Here is a 13837-nt window from a genome sequence, read left to right as displayed (position 1 = left end):
TGTAATAAGAAAGATAATATTTAAGATTTGATTAGTTAAGGATTAGCTTGCAAGATTTGGTGCTATATACTCATGGAAAATCTATACTGTTTGATAAAAAGAACGTACTTTAGTATGTATCTCTCTCAGTCATATAATATATCATAAAGGTAACTGTATGCCCAATATTATTGAACTAGAATGCCTAGGGCTTATCCTTGACCTATCCTCTCATTTGCTGCACATACTGACTGTATAATTAAAGTATTAACTCAACTTCAAACTTGATATAAAATGGGAGGTGTGGCTTAGGATAAGCCTTGGGTAGCTGCACTTTCTCTCAGCTCTACCTTATCATATCTTTTATGACAGGAATTTTCAATTGTAACTAATGAAAAAAAAAATTTTGTATTTGGTTTCTTTTAATAGTTTACTTAGTATTAAAATATTTTTTAATTATTTTAAACTTTTCCTGTCAAAATACAAGAGACAAGTTTCTGGCATCTGACTTCAACATGAACTTTACAAAATCTTTGCACCAGGACTCAACATTAAAAAAGGAGTTTCAAACTCCTTTAACTACTATTCAGGAATTATCAACAAAATTTGATAGAATAGACATGAAGACTGATAATTTTAAAGAAACCACTTCACAACAAATGGAGACAATTCATCAAGATCTTAAGCAATAGAAGAAACAAATTACTGGTATTGAAACTTCTTTGAATGACATGGATAGTAGAATACAACAAAATGAACAGAACTTAGAATTTCTTCTAAAGCAAAATACCCTGCTTCAAACAAAATTAGATGATCTAGAGAATAGATCTTGAAGAAATAACATCAGAATCTTTGGACTACCAGACAATCTCGAAGAAAATAATTTGGAGAATTTTTTAACTTCATGGCTACCTAAAATTTTGTAGTTTCCTGAAGCGCTTTCTTTTGATATAGAAACCGCCTACAAGTCCTTGTCTACATTTAAAAATATCAAATGCAATTCCACTAAATTAGTCATAGTTAAATTCTAATCTACTCATGATAAAGAAATAGTTTTGAAGATGGCTTGGTCTAGATGACCTATCAAAAACAAGGACAACATCATTCATTTTGATAATGACTATTCTTCATCTGTCATAACAAAAAAGAAACAATTCTTACTATTGCTTATAGAACTTAAAAAAACACAAATAAAGTCTCACCTGCTTTTCCCTGCAAGGCTGAAAATCTTCCTTCAAGATGGTACAAAGATATTTGAAGAAATAGATGCAGCCATCAAATACATAAAATCTAATAAAATACTGGAAAAAATAGATTAAATGGACTGGGCTAGTTCAAGTCTTAAAAGGAATGCTGAAAATGGTACCTGTAAAACAGTTGAACATAAGAAGAAAATTATATAATAATGTTCTACAATATGGATTGTTTGCTTTTTATTTATATATAATCTTTCTTATGACCCAGAAGTCATGGAAATTGAGAATGGTTCAACAGGTGAGTGTTGTTCTAATTTCTATTATCTAGTATTTTTAGCTTGTGTTTATCTATTGACTAGTTATTTAGATTCTTCTAATAGCTATTAGTATTTTTTGTATTATTTACTTCTTACTGATGTTAGTTCTCCATGCCCTAGATAGTTTTAAAAATATAATTTAGCATATACCAAAAGGGTTTGATTATTGTCCCATACTTACTTATACTATTGAATATATTGACTGTATTGGTTTAATATTATATTGTTTATAGATGTTAAGAAGCCGTATTTTGCTTAGATTGCATGGCTGGCATTCCGATTGCTGTCTTACTCCTTTACCTTATTAATAGACTGTATATATGAATAGTATAAGGCTTATTTTCACCACAGTCTTTTTTTTTCCTTTTGTCTGGGGTTTCTTTTTTGTTACATATCTCCATATGATTGTAAGAAATATGTATTGAATATGTTTTTGGAGATTTTTTTTATTGGGATTCCCTGTAGCGATTTGTTTAGTTCCATGCTGCTGTTTAGAGTAGTCGACTGTGTGCCTTTATTTGTGGTGCTGGGAAATGCTTTTTTTTCTATTTTCTCATGCCTATCTTGTTTTTCTTAAATAATTAGCCTGGTAACTTCATTTGGTGCCCTTTTGCTTCGTATTGTATCTGTTTCATTGAATTTTGTTGGTTGGTGGCTTGGGCATATATCAAATCCGAGAATTCAATAGATCCAAGGTTGTTTTTTTTTTATTTCCTCTGCTTCAGTTTACAGTGATAGCTTTGGTTGTTGCTGAGTGTCTTGAGCTTTTGGAAGCTTTAATTTACTGTTTACATAGCTTATAGTTTCCCGCTGAAACATTTGAAGCTGTTTATACCTTCTTCAGTGTAGCGATTTGTCCGCACGCTTTTCTGAACAGCTTCAAAAGCTGCATGACGTCATCGATGACTCAACAGATTTCTTAAAAAGGCAGTATCTGTATCCTAAAGTATTTTTGGACTTCTACATCACAAAATATAATGATTTTGACTTCTGCAAAAAGGACAAACCATTGCAAGTCTTCCTATGACAACTTTTGCATCCTAAAGACAATTATTAATCTAAAAGGTACACAGCTGCTGTAGTCCTATACTTGGTAGGTAGTGTTAGGTTGTTTTTTGTATAGCATGTTATCTATAGTAATATCCATCACACTAGCTAAATGACCAAACCAGGCTTAAATTATTAAATCTAATAGATGGAATCAACTATATAATTTATAAGTTGACATATGTGCTGCCTTTTATTAGTAGCAAGATTTAATATAGGTATTCATGCTGTCTGACATTCAGTGTTATAGCTTCACAAAAGCACAGTTCTTAATGATTGTTAGCATTCTTACATTTGTTGCTATATGCTAGTGACATAGAAATATCAGAAGTAAATGTATTGATACAATTAATTTTATTAATGGTACAGGTATTTGAATAACTAAAGGAAAGATGATTCTAGACTTCTTTCAAACTCTGTGGTGTGCTCAGAGTTTTTTTTTAATATCAGTAGTCTTGATTTGCTTATCAGCCATGTATAGATAAGAAGTCCCTAAATGTAACAATACATACGCCAAATACTGCTGTTCTAAAACATATTAATGTGCCACTTTACTTCTATTTTTAAAGTTTAAGTAAGATTTGTAAACTGATTTAGTGTTTTTGATTGCTTGTGAGGTGTAGATATCATTATATATATTGGTCTACAAACAAATTCTCACTTTAGATAGATTTATACTTGGCATAATCTATATATGCTATATCCACAGTAATGTTTCAGTATATCTTACTGTCGATTTGTATAGCACATGTTTGGTTATATCTGAATAGCTTAAAATACAGTAAGAAATATGGTTTAATCTTTTATATATAGTTTGTTTCAAAACAATAGATGTCTGCTAACAACTACGATGCAATTATTTAACTGTCATGTGATGCATTCTTGTATTGGGCTGACTGCAGAGACTTTAGAACAGTGCAGATTTATAGTGCTGGTCATTCTCATAACCCTATAGTTTTAAAAATAATTTAATTATTTGGTTATTCTCTCACTAATTTAAGCATAAAACTGAAAACTAGATTACAACAACTATAAATTTTAGATGCAAACATGTTTCTTGCTGCTGTTTTGAATTTCAACCTATACTAGCACATTTACATATCTATAGCTTCATGAATATCCTTTTTTGGGTAATGCATTAATTGCTTGTCCTTTGATAAATATAAGTCTGGGAAACTTTAAAATAACTACGTAAAATTATATCGTGTTCTTTTTTTATTTAAGTCTGATAGATTAATGGCCCCTTTTAGAGAATATTGGAAAAAGTAGATTAGGTTTTGCAATATGTTGCCTTTTTTGAAATCTGTAAACAGCTATGTATAAAACTTACTGTCAATACTGGTAGATTTTGCTGACTGATATCATGCACCCAATAATTAATTTCCTTATAATTATTACTCTTATGTAGTTCCACCAAACGTATTTCCCTTCTATAGATCACCATCTGAGATAAACCAAAGTATACCCTGTAGACTTTTTTTCAAAGTTAAACAGACCCACCTCAAGTTTCATTACTATATATTAACTTTTATCATTTTAATCTTGAATATTTCTCTTACTATTTTAGCTAGTAGGAAAACAGTATTATAGCTGATATGCACCTGACGTTGGGTGAAACCACTTTCATATCCCTAGTGTCTTGTTTTTCTGTTGTCCAATCATTTTTATTAGTGATGACTGTAGTCCCAGAAAATAAATCTTAATACTATACTAAGAGATGTGACATCTAGGCATTCATATTGATTCAGTAGACCTAAATAAATTGAATATGCCTTTTGCTGAAGGATATTATACACTCTGTTTATATATTTTTTTTCTGTTGATGTTAAACAATACTGGTGTTAATTGTTATATTTAATTATAATACTAGTCATTTAGTAACTTTATAATATGTTATTCATACTTGTAACTTATAATTAGTTAGCCAGTTTTATTAGTTAATCTAAGTGTAAGATGAGTTCTCCTTTTGTATAACTTTGACATTCATATCGACATGCCATGTTTCTAATGGTGAAGTAGCTCATATTTAAGTAGAGCTTGACAGAAATATGCTACTAGTAGGAATGTTAATTTGAGTGATTAATGTTGCTGAAATTAGGAGTTTATAACTCCAGGTGGGTTCTAGAGGGTCTTATTGTTAGAAGTTTCTGTTATAATTTTCTGATAATACTTTTTCTGATGTTCATTAAAACACGTATAGTGGAAAATTATTAAAATATTTTTAATTTTAAATCTTTTTTCTATGTTTCATGTACTATAAATTGCTAAATTCCCTTCATTTTTCTAGTATCATCTCATAGACCAAAATCAGTATGTATTTCACTCCAACAAACTTACAACATGACATCATTTCATTGTATTTCTCTTAATATAAATGGACTAAATAACCCTAACAAGAGAAGATATTTGAATAAATATCTCCAGTTACATAATTCAGAACTATTTTTTCTGCAAGAAACTCACTTGATAGAAGATGACATTTCCAAATTAGAATCTAAGCCTTATTCAATCCTTGTTAGTTCTGAACACTCTCAAAAAAGAGGTGTTGCAGTACTTTGGAATAATAAATTTTCACAACCTAAAATAATAGACTCATACAAAGATAATAATTGTATGGTAGCTTCTATTGTCATTCAATTTAATAACAATGTTCACTCTAATAAATATGTACTGTATCCCTGGCTTTGGGCAGAGCTCAGCACAACAACATATTGAGCATATCATCCAATTTTCTAAGGCAATATTATATTAGCTGGTGATTTTAATTGCATTTTAATAGTTCAGATTCTATTTCTAAAGGTAAGAGTTTTGAGTTCAGCTAGATTACTAAAATAGTTTTATAATTCCCTTGTATTGAAGGACATTGATAATTACCCTGACCCCAAATCATTATTCTATATATTTTTTTCACACAACACATTTTTAAGAATTGACAGAGTTTTTATCTCTAACAGTTTAATAGATTCTTTAAGTAATGTAAAAGTTATTACATGTCCCTTTTCAGATCACAATTCTATAACCTGTGATATATATATTTGTACAAGTACCAATGTTCAGATAAAACGGATTCCAGCATATATCACTAAATTAAAAGATTTTAACACCTTCTTATTAGAAGAAGTTCATAGTTTTCTAGATCTTAAATCCAACAATAATACACCTGAAATTTTCATCTGGGATGGAATGAAGGCATATTTATTTGGCATAATAATTTATTGGTAAAAAAAAAGACTTTCATAGGATAAAGATTTAAAAGAGATACAAACCAAACTTGATATTTTGAATCTTGAATGATCAAAAAATCAACAAGAAAAGTCTAAACTGTACAAATTAAAAAAACTTAAATAAGAAGTATCTTGAGATTCTAAACCATAAAACTATTATTAGTCTAGAGAAATAAAAATGTATTAGTTTTTCAGTAAATCCCAGATCTTTGAATATTTTAGCCAATAAAGTAAAAAGGTTGAATAAATTCAACCACATTAAAGAAATGTATTCACCTCAAAAGAAAAAAAATTGTATCTGATATTACATAACATATTACTTGAATTTAGAGATTTGTTTCTTAAGCTAAACTAATCTTCTGCACTAATAAACCCAAAGAAAGATATTCAAGCCTTTGTTAATAAAAACTCTAAAAAAAGGTTAACCGAAGAACAAATTAAATCACTTGATATGCAAATTACAATAAAGGACATCCAAGAACAAATTAATACATTAAAAAAAGACAAAGCACCCGGTAATGATGGCATTATTCCAGAAATCTCAAAATTCTACCGGATAAAGCACTAACTTTGTTACTTTCAGTTTTCAATATTATACAAAATAAAAATACTATCCCTCCATCATGGAAATATACATTCATTTCTCCCATTCTAAAACCAGAAAAAGACCCTACAAAATGTAATTGATATAGACCTATATCGTTATTAAACACGGACTATAAAATGTTTATGTCTATATATGCAAAGAGGCTTAAAAATTTTCTTCCCAACTTTGTCGACGCAGACCAAACAAGCTTCATAATAAATAGAACAACTTATGATAACATTAAAATAATAATAACCTTAATTGAGTCAACTAAAAACTTAAAAAATAGCCTAACTAAAGTTAGTTTAGATATAAATTGTGCTTTTGACACAGTTAATTGGGATTACCTTTTTATTCTTTTGCAGGAACTCAATTTTTCAAATAATTTTATAAACCTTATTACCTAGTTATATATCGGCTCTCAAGCTTATGTCAAAATTGGTTCTAATATTTCTCAGTTCATACCCATTACTAAAGGGAATAAACAAGGTTGCCCATTATCCCCTCTATTATTTACCTTAGTTATGGAGCCTTGGTTAAATTTGATTAGAGATAATAGTAATATTAAAGGTTTTGATATAAGTCTTAATAAAACTTCAAATATTCAAATGTTTGCAGATGACATTCTAATTACTTTGGGAGATAAGGACCCAACAGTTTAAGAATTATTTAATAGTATTAATTATTTTCAAAAAAACTCAGGTCTCAAATTTAATCATAATAAAACACAAATCTTGTTATCTGGATCAAAAAAATATAATATTAAAAATGAATTTGAAAAATATATGCCACATACCCAACAAATAAAGTAGTTAGGTATAATTATGGCTAATAATATAAAAGAAATTCAAAAACTGAACTTCGATAATAGTTTAACAGAGATAGATAAACTAATACATAAATGGTCTAAAATAAAATTCTCACTAGAGGAGAAATTATCAATTTTAAAGATTATACTTCTACTGAAAATCCTATACATAGTTCAATCTATTTTTATTCCTCCACCTTATACAATAATTAAAAAGTTTAACACTATGATTAATAAATTTATTTTGTACCCAGTTAAACCCAGGATCTCTTTAACATATCGTATGTACAGCTAGGATAATGGAGGTATTGCATTACAACTTTTAAAAATATATTCAATTTCCTCAGTTATTAAAACAATTTTGTATCTTATAGATAGCAAATATATAAACCCACAGAGGTATATATGACCAGACATTTGTAGATACCAATGATAGATGAACAGAAACATATATCCCCACATGCACCGTCAATGGGCCTGAGAAGCCCCAAACAATATACGTCACGTACGAATTTGCATACCCCCTGCCCAGCCAAACAAGTCCGCCCTGCAATACACTACCAAGCTCATAGTATTGTAAGTCTGTCATTGAACTAAGGGATTAAATTAGCCCTCTGTTATGCGTCATACCCCTCCCCTCCGCCCACTATGTGGGCTGAGCAGTACAGGCCCATCAAACCCATACCATCCCCAACACATACATGCATAACCCACAGTTCTGCTTCCCCCCACCCGCAGCACACACACAGCCACCATTCCTACCCAGGTTACAGGCCAGTAGCTACCACACCACCACACATTGCTCCCCCCCACCCCCCTCGGGACCCATCCTGTATGATGTTCCGACCCAAGTATCCTAGGTGTGGCACACACTGTAGACCATGCACATAGCCAGGGGTACCTAAGTAACCTAGTTGTAGACGAAGGTTGAATACCCAATGTGTAGGTTGTCCCACATGGGACGAATGTAATCCTGGTACTAACAATAGATGTCATGTCTGACTCTGTGTACACTAACAGATTTAGTTGGAGGCATTGCAAAGTATACGTGACACACAAGGTTGGCCAGTATGCACATGAAACACAGTATCCAGCAATACCAGTCAACATTACAGGATATGTAGCTAAATATTTAGAGGTATATGTGTTTGTATAAATATCCATAACTATATAGATATATACCTCCCCCTCTCTGTAGCATAAATGTATACATACATAGATAGACATATAAATAAATACCCACATATACATATATATATATATGCAGACACCCATACATCCACATGTTATATATATATATATATATATATATATATATATATATATATATATATATATGTATATACACACGTGTGTGTGTGTGTGTGTGTGTGTGTGTGTGTGTGTGTGTGTGTGTGCATATATACATAGATATATAGCTATGATAAGATACAGCACTTAAGAATGACATATGTTTACAGGCCATGCCAATGGAAGCGAGGGGCCCAAGCAACAAACATGTAAGACGTAGCATGAACCATCCCCAAGCTGGACAGGGGAAACATACAAACATACCCACAAACAATGTAAACAATCCACTGCTCCTCAGACCACAGGCTGGATACAACTTGGGAGGACACAGTGGACCCGAGAAGTCTAATCTTGGAACAGAGACAGGAGCGTCCCTTTTAGAACACCCCAAAAATTGTCTTGTTATAGGGAGAAGCCCATGCAATGACCTATCAAGGCGGGGCATGTACATACCTGGACTACAAGGGTGGGAAAGCCTGATGACCCATGGGTCGAGACAGCATACGAGATAGGTCCCGTGAAGTGGACAGTGGGCAGTGTGTAGTGATGTGTTTAAACCCGACCTGCACCCAGAGTAAGGATGAGTGCTGTAGGGGAGGTGCAGGTGGGGGAACTATGGGTATGTAATTATGGGTCTAGGCATGCAGGTGTTTACTGGAGTGGGCCTATTTGGACCACCCCAGGGATGTAAGCAATAGTGTTCATTGGGCAGAGCCACCGCCCAACGAGCAGCCACTCCAGCTATGAGTCCCACTGCAGCACAGTCTATTTTACATGGCAAAAAATGGTATAACCAGATGTAGATGTAAATATGTAGAGGTATGTATGTGTATATATACCCATAACTACATGGAGATATACCTCTCCCTCTCTGTAGTACAAATGTATACATACATAGGCAGACATATATATAAATACCCACATATAGATATATACATATGCAGGCACCCATACATCCATATGTTGTTTCATTCATATATATATATATATATATATATATATATATATATATACACATACATATATATATATAGATATATATATATATATATATATATATATATATATTTATATATATATATATATGTGTGTGTGTAAATATACACACACACACACACACACACACACACACACACACATATATATATATATATATATATATATATATATATATATATATTTAGAGCTAGGATATGATACAGCAGTTAAGAATTACATATGTTCACAGGCCATGCCAATGGGGGTGAGGGGTACAATCAACAAATGTGTAAAATGTAGCATAAACACCCCCAGCTAGACAGGTGAAACATACAAACACACAATAAAAATAAACAAGCCACTGCTTCCCAGACTACAAGCAGGATACTACCAGTGGGAGAGACCCGCCAAGTCTAATCTTGAAACAAAGACAAGAATGTCCCTTGTGGGACAACCCAAAAATTCTTTGCTTTTCAGGTTTCCAGCCATTCCACAGATGTCTAACGGCAGGGCATGCATGTTCATGGTCTACAAGGTTGGGGAAGCTTGATAATCCATGGGATGAGACAACATACGTGATGGGTCCCAGGAAGTGGGGAGTGGGTAGTGTGTACTGGTGTGGCCAGACCCGACCTGCACCCGGAGTAAGGGAGAGTGCCAAAGAGGAGGTGCAGGTGGAGAACTATGGGTATGTAATTTATGGGCCTAGGTATGTAGGTGTTGGCTGGAGCAGTTCTATGTGGACCTCCCCAGGGATGTAAGCAATAGTACACATTGGGCAGACCTGACACCTAATGAGCAGCCATGCCTGGTATGAGTCCCACAGCAGCAGCAATGTCTAGTTTACAGGACAATGGGTGGAATAACCAGATGTGTCATTGCAGACCCATTAAATGACATCAAAGAACACATGTTTGCAACACCCCACTGTAGGCATGTAAACCGAACTAATTGGCATCACAAGGTATTATTGCGGTCCCCACCCCCACCAAGGGATGTTAGTGTCCAGACCTACCCCAAAATGCAGGGTATATACACAGCTGTCACTGTAGAAGAAATGGTCAGCTGTGGACCTTCCTGTCAGCCGTCCTGCATATCCCTGGACATGTCCCCTAGTATTAGACCCTCTGTGTGGCCCAATAACACCACTTAACCTATCGACCCCTGTTGCATTCATAGTAATGTTTACAGTCACAAGTAGGTGACACCCTCCACACAACTATATTGGCAGAATCTGTAACCCCCAACCCAGGTGTATTACCACAGCTGTCCCAGACTACACATGTAAATAACACATGAAGGGAAAACCCAGGCACACTTGGATCACCACCAGCTCACCACCTGGTGAAGTCCACCACCCCCAACACTCCATACCCCTACACCAACTACTGACACTGACACCTGCTATCCTATCCCAACACCCTGCAAACCTGCACTACTACTCCCCCACCAATCAGTCAAATGGCCTACTATACAGTTAAAATGCCCCCCCCTTCCACCTACTTGTCTACAGCTCCACTATTCACATCTACTCTACAACACAGGTATGGCTTAACTAAACCTATCCCGAATACCTGGGTGTAACCTATCCAGAAATGCTAAACTGGAATACCACTTAACCTTGCACTGACCTTCAAGAACAGTCATACCTGACATGTACACCTGACTTAAGCATGTATAATACCGACATGTACATGAAGTAGCACGGCAGTATGCAGCAGCAAGTAGGAGTACACCTGTTTGGGCGGCGGCAAGCAATGGCCACACTGGTTAAGTAATATGGAGGCCAATCCAGTGTAAGACGCCATAACCAGAAGTCTGCAAGTCTGAGCCTAGCGCACACCAGCGCATACCCACCTACACTTCCCCCACAGTGCATTAGGCACACCGTAGCTCACAGCCCTCATTGTGGCCGGTAACAACATAATCATCATTCCCAGGCCCCCCCCCCCTGCAAACTATAGTCCAAGTGAGTTACCATGAAGGCATGGCAGATATACAATCAGCTGCTGTTATCACAAACATATTATCTGGCACAGTCATTCAACAGTATAGGAAATGTATGTAAGTATGTACATAAATACCAGCAATCATGTGCACAGTGCTCAGGCACAGTATTCTGAGCAGTCTATGAGTGTCAATGAACAGTGCCTGTCCAAGCCTACTGTGAGAACAGTAGTCTTGTATAATACTGAAGAGAGGAATGGAAAACAGGGCAAGGGGTGGGAGCATGTTTCATCTGCGGAAGTGGGATTGAGGCTGGTCTGGTGTGTGTGCAAACTGCTGCTTCTTAAAACCCTGGCAGGATGCTACCAGTGGGTAAAACAGTGTATGGTGCACAGTACAAGGCAGGGTGTGGAACAGGTCCACAGTAACACTTTGTACATGGGTGCAGTGTTAACAAAGGGAGGGGCCATCACCTACCAAAAAAGCCCTTGCCTCACACACATGTATACTGCAGCTAGCATGATGTCACTATAGTTGCACTGCATGCTGTTGAGCTCCATATGTAATGCATGTTGACAGAAGGCTAATTGGAGGACTGTGTGTACAAATGTGCAACTCCACATGTAGGAGTGTGGTGTGTGTGTGTGTGTGTGTGTGTGTGTGTGTGTGTGTGTGTGTGTGTTTGTGTCTGTGAGATAGAGTGCTACAATGCACTGCAGTGTAGAATGTCGTCAGGGGTAATATGTACTGCATACATGTTAGGTAGTGTAGCCATGCATCTATGATGCATCTCAGCTGTTGGTAACACCAATTGATATCCTCATACTGTCATCCATTTGTGTTGTAGGCATACATGTCTCAGCAGTACGATGGTTCACAGTCATATTCCACAGGGGTATGTCAGTGTGATAACACCATGGCCATGACATATGTGGTGTACAATTTCACACATGCCACAGGTATGTATAATAATTATTGGCCATGCAAACATGACTGGTGGCCTGCTGGTACAGGTAAATCTGCACCCTTATGTCAACCCATCCACATACACACACATATCCTGACCTGGCAACACTGTGTCTAGACCCCAACCCAGGTATGTAGTGCTACTGAACTGTCTGGCTGTCATTGCACACACCACACCATCTGTAGGGTGAGGTGTGTACCAGGTCATGTGCTACATGCAGACCATCCACAGACATGTACAATATTACAAAGACATGCATCTGGAGCCTTTCTCCCCGGGCCTCCGCTGAAAATTGGCTTTGTTCCAAGTCGGACTTTCCTGGTTAACAAATGTTAAATAAATAAAATAAATAAATATGGAGATGGGGATGTAATGTTTGTATATGGTGAATACATAGTGTGTCATACCATCATATACACATTGACCGACACATAACAGGTAGGCACACATCTTAGAGACCTGGTTGTATAGTTGCTAACTAACTAGTCCATGTGTCCAATGTGTTACAGGTAGGCTGCACACAGCACATGTGTAACTGGGCAGTATCCTGTTATCTGTTACCTGTATGGGTGATGGTGACATTGGCCACCTGAGAGTGGTACGTGGGCCATATACCAGGTGTAAAATGGTGTAAAGACTGTGTACACAGCACCCCATCCCCCACTAGATATTGTACACACTAGAACTCATCTTGATACTCTGACATACCCATTATCACACATTGGCCATGATGTAAAAACAACCCATTGCATTTCACAACAGTGGTAAAACAGGGATATGCATGTGATGCACACAAAACATGCATAGTAGGGTGTTGCGTTGCATTGCCACACCTATGGGTGACAACAACAATATCTGTAATACTGTGTGGAAATGTGTATTGTAATAGGAGTATGTGGACTGGTGTACCCTACAGATATGCACACATGCACATATACATACACGTGGCAGACCTCAATGGGATTCCCATGCCTACTGACCCATTGGTGCAACACTGTTGTGCTGTACTGCAAGGCACATGTATCTGTTAGGGAGTGGAGTGCAACAGGCTACATGTTAAGTTAATGGGGTTGAGAGGCACCACACACTATACAAGTCATACAAATAGGCATCTCCCCCAGCCAAACACGTCCGCCCTGCAATAAACTACCAAGTGTTGGAGATCCCATAACTAGGGCCAGTGGCAACATGGGCACACAATGTTACCTGTACCACATCCCACCTGTATGATGTCAGGCTATTATTGGTAACAGATCATGCAGTACAGTCTGGCTCCCATGGGGAATATATTATGTGGAAGGCATCAACATTACCAGGCTTCAGATATACAGACACAAATATGCAGATACAGGTATACATATTTATAATATATATATATATATATATATATATATATATATATATATATATATATATATATGTGTGTGTGTGTACATATACATGTGACTACACATACACACGTAGCTATATGTACAGTATGATACATAAGTGGTAGGGG

Source organism: Protopterus annectens, chromosome 7.part0 (assembly GCF_019279795.1).
Source record: "Protopterus annectens isolate FY-2018-M chromosome 7.part0, PAN1.0, whole genome shotgun sequence".
Taxonomy (NCBI): Eukaryota; Metazoa; Chordata; order Ceratodontiformes; family Protopteridae; genus Protopterus; species Protopterus annectens.
Note: the sequence above shows the minus strand (reverse complement) of the source record.